Raw genomic sequence first — 15349 nt, 5'->3', positions numbered from 1 at the left:
ACGGGGGAGGGATGATTCCAGTACTGCTATTTCTTCCGCTCACTAATAACCAATAAATTGAGATTGTATTAAAAAAACTAATAAATCAAGTAATGCAAGTAGCCTAATCCTTCTCCAAATGTTCTCCCTGTACCTACAGAGCTAGTGAGTTAACAAGACAGGCAAAACAATACTACCAACCTTCTGTGCCACTTTCCTCTATCACAATCTCAACATAGCTCTTACACAGTTTTCTCCATTTTGTCTTAAACAGTAAGGTTTTTGAAACAGCAAAAATAATTTGATTGTTCCAAGTCCACAACAATGCTTAAACCACATCAGGAGACCAAATTTGGAGTCTGGGAAAAATCTAAGACATTTAAATTTTTGGTTGTCGTTACCCTTTAATTCAACTGTGCACCAGCCAGAGACCGTTTGGTTAGCAATATTCCTGGAGTGCTCATGTGACAGCAGATTTTACAAAAAAGACCACTGGATTGATGAAAATAATCATGATATAAATTCTGCCAGGTAGGCATAGGCTACTATGTACACTGAACAACAAAAAATACAAACGCTACATGTAAAGTGTTGGTCCCATGTTGTTTCATGAGCTGAAATAAAATATCCCAGAAATTGTCCATATGCACAAAAAGCATATTTCTCGCAAATGTTGTGCAGAAATGTGTTACCATCCATGTTAGTGAGCATTTATCCTTTGCCAAGATAATCCATCCACCTGACAGGTGTGGCATATCATGAAACTGATTAACTTCTTATGGCTGGGGGCAGTATTGAGTAGCTTGGATGAATACGGTGCCCAGAGTAAACTGCCTGCTACTCAGGCCCAGAAGCTAAGATATGCATATTATTAGTAGATTTGGATAGAAAACTCAAGTTTCTAAAACTGTTTGAATGATGTCTGAGTATAACAGAACTCATATGGCAGGCAAAATCCTGAGAAAAAATCCAACCAGGAAGTGGGAAATCTGAGGTTTGTAGGTTTGCCTATCCAATATACAGTGGGGTATTGGTCATTTTGCACTTCCTAAGGCTTCCACTTGATGTCGACAGTCTTTAGAACCTTGTTTGATGCTTCTGTGAAGAATGAGGGAAGGAGAGCTTTCAGTCAGGTGTCTGGCACGAGCTGAACATGCACGCTCACGTGAGAGTGACCTGCATTCCATCGCATTTCTTTAGACAAAGGAATTCTCCGGTTGAAACATTATTGAAGATTTATGTTAAAAACATCCTAAAGATTGATTCTATACATCGTTTGACATGTTTCTACAAACTGTAATGGAATTGTTTGACTTTGTCTGACCTGCGTGTCATTAATGTGGATTACTGGACTGAACGCACAAATAAAATTAAGGTATTTGGACATAAATGGACTATATTGAACAAAACAAACATTTATTGTGGAACTGGGATTCCTGGGAGTGCATTCTGATGAAGATAAAAGGTAAGTGAATATTTATAATGCTATTTCTGACTTCTGTTGACTCAAATAGCGGATATCTTTATGGTTTATTTGAGCTCTGAGCGCTGTACTCAGATTATAGGATGGTGTGCTTTTTCCGTAAAGGTTTTTTGAAATCTGACACAGCGGTTGCATTAAGGAGAAGTTTATCTAAAGTTCCATGTTTAATACTTGTATCTTTTATCAATGTTTATTATGAGTATTTCTGTAAATTGATGTGGCTCTCTGCAAAATCACCGGATGTTAGAGGCAAAACATTACTGAACATAACGCGCCAATGTAAACTAAGGTTTTTGGATATAAATATGAACTTTATCAAACAAAACATACATGTATTGTGTAACATGAAGTCCTATGAGTGTCATCTGATGAAGATCAAAGGTTAGTGATTAATTTTCTCTCTATTTCTGCTTTTTGTGACTCTTTGGCTGGAAAAATGGCTGTGTTTCTGTGACTAGGTACTGACCTAACAATCAGATGGTGTGCTTTCGTCGTAAAGCCTTTTTGAAATCGGACACTGGTGGGATTAACAAGTTTATCTTTAAAATGGTGTAAAATACTTGTATGTTTGAGGAATTTTAATTATGAGATTTGTTTGAATTTGGCGCCCTGCACTTTCACTGGCTGTTGTCAAGTCGATCCCGTTAACGGGATCTCAGCCGTAAGATGTTAAACTGCATGATCATTACACAGGTGCACCTCTAGCTGGAGACAATAAAAGGCCAGATGTGCAGTTGTCACACAACGCCACAGATGTTTCAAGTTGTGGGAGCATGCAATTGGCATGCTGACTGCAGGAATGTCCACCAGAGCTGTTGCCAGAGAATTTCATGTTAACTTCTCTACCATATGCCTCCTCCGAAGTCATTTTAGAGAATCTGGCAGTACGTCCAACCGGTTTCACAACCGCAGCCGACGTGTAAGCATGCCAGCCCAGGACCTCCGCATCCGACTTCTTCACTTGCGGAATCATCGGAGACCAGCCACCTGGACAGCTGATGAAACTGAGGAGTATTTGTCTGTAATAAAACCATTGTGGATAAAAACTCATTCTGATTGGCTGGGCCTGGCTCCCAAGTGACTGGGCCTATGTCCTCCCAGGCCCACACCTCTGCTCAGTCATGTGAAATCCAAAGATTAGGGTCTAATGAATTTATTTCAATTGATTGATTTCCTTATATGAACTGTAATTTAGTAATTGAGAACCTTTCCATCTTCCAGAAGATGGTTGTCATTACATTAGCATCATCGCTATCAGACTATGCTTGGAATATTTATTTCTCGCACAGAATAGGTCAACTTTTGTACTATGCAGGATAGTAGATTGACATAGGCCTACTCATCTTGTTGGCTGACGAAAAATATATGTGGACAGTTCTTCCAATATCTTCAATATGAGCCTCGGAATTGGATAAGGACAAATCACATAACAGAGCCATGTGAGTGAGCGGTGCTTCGGCACGCAGCGGGGAGAAGGGAATTATTATTTTCAGCCCAAGGGCACAACAGCGACTGGCTGAAAAAAAGCTATGGATTTTTTTAGGGGGATTATGGCCACACAAAGGGGATGCAGCTGGGAAATTTGAGGCATTAAGTGCTTGTCAAAATTATGAATGAGAGACTGATGGAGTGTGTACAGCCTGTGCAAAAAACAAAGCAGAGCTCATGCCTTTAATGCGACTTTTTTCAAATCACCATCAGTCGAATCATGCAGCATTAGAATGCATAATAAATCTAAACATATATCCCAACATTTGTATCACAACTAAAGTTGCATAAATAACTAAATTAAGCATACCTGTTTCTTTGTTAACCGCTCACAGAATAGCCCCATGTGCGCACTCAAATAATTGAGAAAATATCCTTCTTGTCTTCTAAGTGAACCAGTGTAGCCCACAGCCATATGGCATATCCAGATCAGGGTCTAACATAAGGACAACGCAGAGTATGCCATTCTGTTCTGAAACATATGAAGAAAATGTAGTCTGTTTCTTTAGACCTGTCTAAAATAAATAATGGATTTATTAGACTTTAAAAATGTTGATGTTCCAAAGGTTTGCATCAGTGGCTTGTAGGCTATACGTGGAAGACAGGAGACGCTAAATGTGTGTTAATTAACAGTCAATTACCATGAGACTGGCAGTTATTTGCTTGACAATCACTGGCTGACAATTTCATGACCGCCACAGCCGGTAAGTGCTGTTATTGTGAAGTGGAAACGTCTAGAAGCAACAACGGCTCAGCCACGAAATGGCAGGCCACACAAACTCAGAACGGGACCGCTGAGTGCTGAAGCGTGTACAAATTGTCTGTCCTTGGTTGGATCACTCACTATCGCATTCCAAACTTCCTCTGGAAGCAACATCAGCACAGGAACTGTTCGTCGGGAGCTTCATGAAATGGGTTTCCATGGCCAAGCAGCCACACAAACAAGGCTAAGATCACTATGCGCAATGCCAAGGGTCGGCTGGAGTACTGTAAAGCTCGCCGCCATTGGACTCTGGAGCAGTGGAAATGCGTTCTCTGGAGTGAGGAATCACGCTTCACCATCTGGCAGTCCGACAAACTAATCGGTGTTTGGCCGATGCGACAAAAACACTACCTGTGCCAATGCACAGCGCCAACTGTAAAGTTTGGTGGAGGAATAATGGTCTGGGGCTGTTTTTCATTGTTTAGGCTAGGCCACTTAGTTCCAGTTAAGGGAAATCTTAAAGATACAGCATACAATGACATTCTAGACGATTCTGTTTCCAACTTTTTGACAACAGTTTGGGGAAGGCCTTTTCCTGTTTTAGCATGACAATGCCCTCGTGCACAAAGTGAGGTCCATACAGAAATGGTTGGTTGAGATCGGTGTGGAAGAAATTGACTGGCCTGCACAGAGCCCTGACCTAAACCCCAAGTCCTTACAGAAATGTTCCAACATCTAGTGGAAAGCCTTCCCAGAAGAGTGGAGGCTGTTGTAGCAGCAAAGGGAGGACCAACTCAACATTAACCTCTTGGGTAGGGGGCAGTATTTTCACGTCCGGATGAAAAGCGTGCCCAAAGTAAACTGCTTGTTACTCAGGCCAAGGAGCTAGGTTATGCATATGGTAGATTTGGATAGAAAACACAAAAGTTTCTAAAACTGTTAAAATAATGTCTGAGTATAACAGAACTGACATGGCAGGCGAAACTCCGAGGACAAACCATCCCCCCAAAAATTCTAAATAAAAATTACAAAAAAAATTCTGCCTACCACCATTTACAATGGCTGTCACTTTTATTATTAGGCAAAGTCCTCCCAGATTGCAGTTCCTAGGTCTTCCACTAGATGTCATTCTTTAGAAAGTGTTTCAGGCTGGTTTTTGGAAAAATTTGCCAGAAATTGTAGTTTCTAGGTGGCTCCCATTTTGGCTGTAATGTTTCCAAGCGCGTGAATGAGAGCGCGTTCTTTGGTATTTTTCTCCGGTAAAGACTAACGATTCTCTGTCTTAAATTTGATTGTTTATTTACGTATTAGGGTACCTAAGGTTTGATTATAAACATTGTTTGACTTGTTTGGAAAAGATCATTAGTAACGTTTGGGATGCATTTTGATGCAAGGGAAACTGGGTGGATTATTGACTGAAGCGTGCCAGCTAAACTTTTTTTATGGATATAAAGGACATTATCGAACAAAAGGACAATTTGTGATGTAACTGGGACCTTTGCGTGCCAACAGAAGAATATCAAAGGTAAGGCATTTTTTATATCGCCATTTCTGACGTGTCGCACCTGCCTGGTTGAAATGTTTTTCATGGTTTTGTATGCGGGGCGCTGTCCTCAGATAATCGCATGGTGAGCTTTCGCTATAAAGCTTTCGCCTTTTTGAAATCTGACACAGTAGCTGGATTAACAAGAAGTTAAGCTTTATTTTGATGTATTACACTTGTGATTTTATGAAAGTTAAATATTGATAATTCTGCCCATAAGAAGTTAATACCCATGATTTTGGAATGAGATGTTCGCAGAGTAGGTGTCCACATACTTTGTGTCACGTAGTGCATCTCTCATTTATAACACTGCACTAATCCATCAAATTCTCTCACAGGTAGCTTGTGTCAGACTAACAGGGGCAGGTAAGTCCAGGCACTGGACACTGTTGAGGTTCTCGTCACTAGTGTCCAACAGGGGTGGGTAAGGCCAGCTACCTCAGTCACACTTCTGGTTAGACAATTTTACAAATGATCATACTCAAGCTCATTTACAGGTGTAGCATCCAGGAGTGGAAGGCCTCCTCGTGGTGGGTGCCATCACCATGCTGTCAGCAGTACCCACACTGGCACAGGGGTTTCTTCAGATAGTCAATCTCAAGGCTAACCACTGGGTCACGATAAGTAACCTCCACTGCCAGGTAGGTACTGTTAAGATGTATGACTCAGTGGTCATAACGCCACCCCAAAGTTTCTCACAACTCACCTCTTCCAGGTACTGTCCCTTAACTCCATCATCAACCCCACTGACATAAAAAATTAGACAGGTATCCTTTATTTTCTGTCTGCCATTAACATCATTGCATGTCCAATCGAACATTTAACTTAATTCAATAACTGTATATTTACATACCTGATCAAGATGTAATTGCTTGTCTTTTGACTACCCTGTTCCCTTTAACATTACGCCCACCCACCTCTCTAGTCCACCATAATTCTGTATTTTAGTCCGATTGCCATGCGAGTACAAAAAAACCCGGCAAAAATAAATTGACACACCTGTACCAAAAAATATAAAAGTTTAATAAATGAATCTTAAATATTGCAAGGTCTCACAAGGTGTTCATTGTTGTAAATGTATCCCTTGAACGTATTTGTTAGTGCCAAATTATTCATTGTTGTATACTAGGAACTAAAATAGATACACATCTTTAGCTTTTAAAATGCCCAAAGAGCATTTAATATCATACAACAGAATCTGTATGAAGTTGTTTCTGGATTCAGGTAAAACAAAATGCATGACATTTTCAAATGCCAGGACGGTTACTATTCATGTCATTGCTACATTGGCTGGACATACTATAGAGCAAGTCAAAGTGAACAGATATTTGTTTGTTGATGACAAGCGGAGCTTCACTGTTCATGTGGAGAACTTGATAAGGAAGCTCAAGCTGAGAATAGGTTTTTATTACCGGCATAAGGCTTGTTTTTCACTGGAAGCCAGGAAGGAGCTGGTACAAATGTACATTACTGGCAGTTTTAGATTTTTGTGATGTTTTACACACAACCCTGAGAGCACTTGATTCAGTATATCATGCGGCCCTCATGTTCATTACCAATCAAAAACGTCTAACATATCATTGTGATCTCTACAGCGCCGTAGCCTGGTTGTCATTGACCTTGCGTAGGCTTAAAAACACTGGTATACACTGATTTATAAGGCCACACTGGGTAAAATGCTACTTTGTTATTTTTTTTATCAGGTCAGTAAATAAATATAAATTACGGTCCCATTCTCATTTGCTTTGAACAGTACCAAGAATTAGAACAGGTCATGGTAGAAATAGTTTTAGTTACTCAGCTCTGTAGTCCTGGAATTCTCTCCTGAACATTTTAAAATGTGATGATCTAGTCATGTTGGTGGAGTTTAAACACTTTTCAGACCCTTTGCTATGAGACTCGATTTTATTTATTTAACTAGGCAAGTCAGTTAAGAACAAATTCTTAGTTACAATGACGGCCTACCCTTGCCAAACCCTAACGATGCTGGACCAATTGTGCGTCGCCCTATAGAACTCCCAATCACGGCCGGTTGTGAAACAGCCTGGAATCGAACCAGGGTCTGTACTGATACCTCTAGCACTGAGGTGCAGTGCCATAGACAGCTGCGCCATTCAGCATCCTGTTTCCATTGATAATCCTTGAGATGTTTCTACAACTTGATTGGACATGATTTGGAAAGGCACACACACACCTGTCTAAATAAGGTCCCACAGTTGACAGTGCATGTCAGACAAAAAAAAACAAGCGATGAGGTTGAAGGAATTGTCCGTAGAGCTCCTAGACAGGATTGTGTTGAAGGCATAAATCTGGGGAAGGTTACAAAAAAGATTCTGCAGGGCCATACTGAGCAATCGGGGAAGGGCCTTGGTCAGGAAGGTGACCAAGAATCCGATGGTCACTGACAGAGCTCCTCTGTGGAAATGGGAGAAACTTCCAGAAGGACAACCATCTCTGCAGCACTCCACCAATCAGGCCTTTATGGTAGAGTGGCCAGACAGAAGCCACCTCTCAGTAAAAGGCACATGACAGCCCGCTTGAAGTTTGCCAAAAGGCACCAACAGACTCTCAGACCATGAGAAACAAGATTCTCTGGTCTGATGAAACCAAGATTGAACTCTTTGGCCAGAATGCCAAGCGACAAGTCTGGAGGAAACCTGGCACCATCCCTATGGTGAAGTATGGTGGTGATGGCAGCATGTTGTGGGGATGTTTTTTTAGTGGCAGGGACTGGGAGACTAGTCAGGATCGAGGCAAAGATGAACAGAGCAAAGTACAGAGAGATCCTTGATGAAAACCTGCTCAGGACCTCTGACTGGAGCAAAGGTTCACCTTCCAATAGGACAACGACCCTAAGCACACAGCCAAGACAATGCAGGAGTGGCTTCAGGACAAGTCTCTGAATGTCCTTGAGGGGCCCAGCCAGAGCCCGGACTTGAACCTGAGCGAACATCTCTGGAGAGACCTGAAAATAGCTGTGCAGCAACACGCCCCATCCAACCTGACAGAGCTGGAGAGGATCTGCAGAGAAGAATGGGAGAAACTCCCCAAATACAGGTGTGCCAAGCTTGTAGCGTCATACCCAAGAAGACTCGAGGCTGTAATCACTGCCAAAGGTACTGAGTAAAGTACTGAGTAAAGGATCTGAATGCTTATGCAAATGTGATATTTCAGTTTACTTGTAATACAATTGCAAAAATGTCAAAAAAATGTTTTTCCTTCGTCATTATGGGGTATTGTTTATAGATTGATGAGGGGGGGAAAAAACGATTTAATAAATTTAGGATAAGGCTAACGTAACAAAATCTGGAAAAAGTCAAGGGGTCTGAATACTTTCCGAAGGAACCGTTAAGAGAACAATACTTGTGCACCGCCCATTCCATGCCAGCCAGACAAGCCATTGTATGAATCATATCTATTTGCATATGAATGGAGTGGAAATGAGCTGACTTTGTGATCTGTAAGGTATGGAACGTGTCTAGCAGATTACACATTTTCTTTGCTTTTTCTTAAACTAGCAACGTTTAAGACATGGATTTCATGCTGTTGAAATGTTAACAAGGTACCCAAAAGTAGTTTGAAGTAATGTTGTCATCTTATTAGCTTAACAAAACGTGTTTAAAAAGCTAAATTGTTGCAGAAATCAGATTTGTTTGCATAGCAGGGATGAAAATAATGTCATTTAGGTCATCACACATTGATATAGCAACGGACGCTAATAGTTTATCGAATTCCATTGTGACACTTTTTGGCAGGGACACACCATTTGTCATGACAGGCCCGACAACTGCAAGTGCATTAGCATAACAAACTGCAAAAACTGCACATGAATTGACTGCCTGCGTTTCATCCGAGGTCCTACAGAAGTTCAACCAGCCCAGCTCTGTCAGAGACCAAAAGCTAACCAACACAGAGCCAAGACGAGCCTCTGTCTCAGAGATCATATAGTAGATTTAAACTAGACATTCCCAACACACTTTAATAATTCCCTGATGGTGATGCATGTTTATCACTGCAGAGAGGCAAAGACACACTTCATGACACACTTACTGTATTAACCGGAGAAGATTCAAATACCAACATATACCCACACACACGCATGTACACACACACCCTTACTTTTCTGCCACCACAGCCCTATCCCTTCATAAAGGCTAGTTATTGTAAATATGCAGTGCCAATCCTGCCCCTATATTAAACTGAGGTGAGAAGCCCCAGTTAAATGAGCACAGCTCTGAGACAAATGCATTGTCTCACCTCATCAACTACAGATCCCCCTGCCTCTTCTGAGATGACTGCTATAAAAGCCCTTAATCCCAGGCTTGATTCACATTACATGCTAGCTTTACCAATGTAATGTTGGCCATGGGAGTGTCCCACTCTACCGTATCCTACCTTAACACCCCACCGTATCGTATCTTAATAAACACCTGAGAAGTGGGCTTTTAGTCATTGAGAACAATTGCCTTTTACAATACTGACCTGGTTATGTCCACCTCAGAATGTATAGTAGACTAGCGACACACTAGAATGTTGCTAATATAGTGCATTTGTGTTTGATGAACAGCTAGGTCTGTTTCCGAGTAGATAGTGAGTTGCTGAGTAAGAAATAAAATACTGATGTTTGTTTTTCAACACACATGCAGTTTTCAGTACTGGTGTGTTACTGCTATAGTACATGGGTTATAATAAGGTTTAGTTGCAGGTGTCAGTATGTTAATGTATACCACATTAACAGCCAACTAGTGTACTTTATTTTTCAGTCAGTTTCATAAACAATGGTTGTCCAAAATGCTGCTTGGCATCTTAAGAGTTATTTCGTAACATGCGTTCAATGGTCCATGCACATTTGGGCTAATGAATTAGGCTACTGCTGGCAGTGTGCTGTGAAGAGATTGTGCAGGGATTACTTCTGTGACGCATCAATATCCTTCTCTAATATGTACAGGGATAGACTAATATACACCGACTGTATAATGTAAATGAGGATTCACAGCATTGTTTAGCCTACATAGTGGACGAGCCTGGTGATGTGTATTGTATCTATTCAATACCTCAGACAGTATTGTAATACATGGCCTTGCGACATAGCAAACATAATGCTGCTAGTGACAGCAACTAAGAGAACAGCCTGACCTCAAAGACGTAACATAGTACATGTAAATCTGACATTCAAATTCGTATGTTAAGTTTGTTATGGTTAAATTAGACAGAAGGTTACTTAAGCCAAAAACATAAAGGAGGTTGTTTAGTTGGAGGAAGCAAATCAAAGGTTACTTGTTCACATCACATCAGTCAACTGTAGCATTTTAGTTCATTAGCAACTACTGATTTTTAGCTACTTTACAACTACTTAACTACCATGTTGGCTAACCCTTCCCCTAAACCAAATCTTAACCCCAAACCAAGGTAATGCTAGCTAACATTTGCCATACCAAATTGCAATTTATCATATGAAATGGATGATGGACACCTGCAAATTAACACATACCATATCATAGTAAATGGGAAACAGATGTACTTTTACTATGCCAGGTCTACCCCCAGGTTGAACAGAAGAGGATGTGCACAAGAACGTGGGGGGGGGGGGAAATCACCCCATGCTTTTTATTGGGGAAATGGAAGGAGAGCCTGTGACCTGACTTCTGCTTTTGGACGTTAACAAGGCCGCACTCCATCTTAACTCCTCCTCCACATTTACTGGATTGGTTGAACAGCGTAGAAGAGAACCTCCCTGGACATTTGTTATTAATATATCATCAGGACCTGAAAGAAAGAACCGCGCTACTCAGGCGCATCTTTTACGCCTGCTAATTTACGTTACGCAAGAATAAACCATAAAGAGAACAATACTCGTGCCTCGTCCATTCTCAGAACCAGAATCTAGGGTTCAGAACCTTCTCTACCACTTCAACATGGACCTAGCTTGGGCTTTCTATTATTCCGACAATACCTAGGAGTTAAATTGTTTTTTTATTCACATCCAGCCCATGCCACAGCCAACAACAATGTCACACTGACCCCAGTTATAAGCCCTAGCAGGAAGTTCTCTAGCAGAGGGTCATAGCTAGAAGGGATCGCACAACATGAGAGCCGCAGCGCTCCTTTGCTTAGATTATTTAGCTCAGCAAGGGGTGGCACAGATTAACCTTCACACACGTTCAGGCAAAGCACGGGACATTCTCATAATGAGACAGGTCCTGCAAAGCGTAGCCTAAACTCAGCCTGACACGGACCACATAAAAAATGCATAAAGTAGGCCTATAGTCTTTCGTGCGCTGACACGCAGTTTATCCTTACCTCCCTAGTCGCAGTTGAGCTTCAGCACCGGCGTTCGTCCTTGTTTCACTGCCTATACGACGCTTATCTTTGAATGATGTTTTAATCCAACAAAGACTGTTGCATTTTACGGCTAAATGTATTTTGTTGCCTCTTGCTTTAGCCCTTCTGTTGCCTGTCAGGTGTCCGCTGTTTGCGGACTACTGTCTCTCCGTTGACAATTGTGAGCGGAGTGGTCGGGAGTTTTGGCAGATGCCACAGAACGCGTCTTTATCCGATCCCTGCTCAGCGTCGGTTGGTTAGATTCGAGCGAATGCCTGGTGGGACAGACACACCGTGTGGCTACTTTACTCCCCGATACCGCTCCTCCCCTTTTGCTTTGGCTTTCTACAGAGCCCTACAGCGCCTCTCACTTGTCTTCGTATAGAACTACATAAACTTACATCTTGGAAAGACTGCATCTTGGTAGCTTTATTTGCTGCGGTGTTCACTAAAAAGCAGAAACATTCGTTGCGGAGAGCTGTGGAGTCGACCATCAGCCCAAAGCCCACCTGAGGTCAGGCGTCCAAACTGCGGGAAAAATGTCATCTTTCCTAATCATGTGTACACGGTAGATTACTTTGTGTCAATTAAATGGACCTTCTCCCAACATTTGAACATAATCCTACTAAGAATAATACATTTCTAAATTAATACAAATACAAGAGGCCTAGGTTATAACATTCCTCTCAAATTTGATTTGGGAAAATTAAGAAAGCCCCTCTAGCCGCAATCAATAATGGAAGGAAATAACAGTCTGTCACAATAACGAAAACATAGCCCTGCAATACATTTCAGAATAATTTAAATATGTCTAGTTTTCCAGCTCTAGACCAGCAATATATGTATATGTATGCGACAGAAATATATGGATATGTATGCGCAGTGGCGTGTGTCGGGGTCGCCACAGGGCCCCAGTTGCGCTACACTGCATTCCGTTGGGCTTCAACTGACCTGAACGTGTTTCTACAGCTGACCCACAACAGCGTCCAGAGGCCTCAGCAGGTAGCTACTACAGCATGCATAAAAGTTGTTTTGTGTCGACTCAGGCACAAAAAGAGTGCTACATTTCTCAAGCTTCTGCTAGAGCTGCAAACACAGTATATTTCTGAAAACATTACAATAATTTGTTATAGATGTTATCACATTTTTTAAATGATTTAGATGATTTGTAGTATATTTTTTTATGTCACCTTTTATTCATTTTGAAAATACCATGGTGTAAATTATATTTTTGGAAGTGCAATCTCTTTCAAAAATAATATTAATGAAACATCAATATTACAATTTGTGAGTGCTCTGTGCACACTAGAATAAAGCACGAGGAACATTTTTCTTTATAGTAAAAATGTTGGCCTGTGGCAATTATTTTCAAGTCATAATCTAATTTTACGATTTAGTACTAAAGTACATTTAATTGACAGTAGAATAAAACGGATATACTGAAATTAAGTAGGCCTATCAATTGTTAATAGCCAAAAAGAGAATACACTCAGAAATACTGTAACCAGATAAAACTGCTGACCCTGTGCACCCTATGAAGTGAACAGAATCTCAAGGCGATAAACAGAAGTAATTGGGCCCAGGGGGGAGGGAAGGGAAGTAACCCACCACCTCATCTATAAGTGTAGCCATCTTTGTCTAAACCTCTTGTTGCTGATCCATTACCGCCTCAATATATCCTCAGGGGTAGTATATTTCAAATGGCTAAGACAAAGGAGCACGTGTCCTAAACAACCTACCTTGATAAATAAGGGGGGGGGGGGGAAACACACAAACGAAGACCCCTCCCCCCAAAAAATGTGTATATAAAAAACGAATGAACAATATAAAAAGGAACATTGGTTTGGATGGACTACTGAGTAAATAGAATGTGTTTATCTTCTCAACAAACCACCTGATTAATCAAAGACAATCTGACACCCCCCATCCACACACACAAAACAGAAAACCACTTTTTTCTCAACAGCTTCAGTACGAATCCTAACTTCAATACATGACTGAGTGAACATTTGACTAAAGCAGAAGTAATTTCACACCTTTATGTGTGGCCAACGGTGAGGCGCAAGAAAGCAACAGCTTCTGCATTTGTGTGCAGACTGCTGCTGATAGAACATGATGTCGGTCCCTGATAGTGGAGCTCACCAAGAGGAGCAATTGAATGGCTCCAGCATTCATTACATAGAAATAGAATCCATAATAGGCTGATGGAACAAAGGTCAGGATAAAGGAAATCTGTGGCATAGTAGTGGTCTTGAATAAAGGTCTCTGCTATATAAAAGAAAGCATTCCAATACTGTGGTAGGTTTACCGTCGAATCGCCATTGTGATCATTTGGAGCCGCAAACAACTATATGAAAGGTACTTGTAAGTTTAAGAACTTGGTTAGTGTCTCTTATGCCATTCTATTCAATAGGTGAAAACAATTGAACTGAAGATGTTTTGTAAATATGACATAGAATTGTGTAGAGGATTGTAATATTCACAGCCCTATTTCTGCGTTAGTAACATTAGAGGTATACGGGCAACTGTACAGTTTTACCAGATCTTGTATCCCACCAACAGAACCCAAAATGACAAGCATTGACATTATTAACAGTCAACACACTGCTCTGTAGTCAGTTACGTTAAGCTGCAGAATTAGAGTAAAGAATAGAACAGAGTGAATTGTGATAATAAAATGAACCCTTTTAGAAGGAAATTATCCAGAGACTCAGAGAGAGACAGATAGAGAGAGACTCAGATAGAGAGAGAGACTCAGAGAGGGAGAGACTCAGAGAGGGAGAGAGACTCAGAGAGAGAGAGAAACTTAGAGAGAGACAGAGATTCAGAGAGAGAGACTCAGAAAGAGACTCAGAAAGAGAGAGAGACTCAGAGAGTGAGAGAGAGACTCAGAGAGTGAGAGAGAGAGACTCAGAAAGATAGAGAGAGAGACTCAGAGAGCAAGAGAGACTCAGAGAGAACGACTCAGAGAGAGAGAGACTCAGAGAGAGACAGAGAGAGCGACTCAGAGAGAAACAGAGAGGGGGCGACTCAGAGAGAGAGAGAGAGAGAGAGGGGGCGACTCAGAGAGAGAGAGAGAGAGAGAGAGAGATAGAGAGAGAGAGAGAGAGAGAGAGAGAGAGAGAGAGAGAGAGAGAGAGAGAGAGGGGGCGACTCAGAGAGAGAGAGAGAGAGAGAGAGAGAGAGAGAGAGAGAGAGAGAGAGAGAGAGAGAGAGAGAGAGAGAGAGAGAGAGAGAGAGAGAGAGAGAGAGAGAGAGAGGGGGGCGACTCAGAGAGAGAGAGGGGGCGACCCAGAGAGAGAGAGGGGGCGACTCAGAGAGAGAGAGGGGGCGACTCAGAGAGAGAGAGGGGGCGACTCAGAGAGAGAGAGAGAGAGGGGGAGACTCAGAGAGAGAGAGAAGGGGCGACTCAGAGAGAGAGAGGAGGCGACTCAGAGAGAGAGAGGGGGCGACTCAGAGAGAGAGAGAGGGGGCGACTCAGAGAGAGAGAGAGGGGGCGACTCAGAGAGAGAGAGGGCGACTCAGAGAGAGAGAGAGAGAGAAAGAGAGACTCAGAGAGAAAGAGACCCAGAAAGAGAGAGAGTGACTCAGAGAGAGAGACAGAGAGAGAGAGACTCAGATAGAGAGAGAGAGACTCAGACCATCTCTATGGCAATGGAAGCTAGGAAGGGAAAAAACTAAAAGGGCCAAGTTTTTGGATATCCAAAAGCCCTTTTAAAAAGGGGAAGACTTGAACTTGGCAAACATTCATTTACAATGACATTTACTTACCCCTTGAGATGATGGAAATATTTCCTGCCTGTGTCCTTCTTGTTGGAAACGGTTTCTCATG

General features: G+C 41.8%; 1 protein-coding gene across 1 annotated transcript in view; it reads right to left on the bottom strand.

The window, feature by feature from the left end:
• The window catches only part of LOC139582718 (kelch-like protein 29), a 341969-nt gene extending 330198 nt beyond the window's left edge, over positions 1-11771 (bottom strand). Inside the window, exon 1 of the mRNA XM_071412971.1 lies at positions 11497-11771. The gene's annotated coding sequence lies outside the window, so the exon portion shown is untranslated. The remainder of the gene's footprint in view (positions 1-11496) is intronic.
• Positions 11772-15349: the final 3578 nt, after the last annotated feature.

This window comes from Salvelinus alpinus, chromosome 8, assembly GCF_045679555.1.
Source record: "Salvelinus alpinus chromosome 8, SLU_Salpinus.1, whole genome shotgun sequence".
Lineage (NCBI taxonomy): Eukaryota > Metazoa > Chordata > Actinopteri > Salmoniformes > Salmonidae > Salvelinus > Salvelinus alpinus.
Note: the sequence above shows the minus strand (reverse complement) of the source record. Positions and strands in the feature narration are given on the sequence as shown.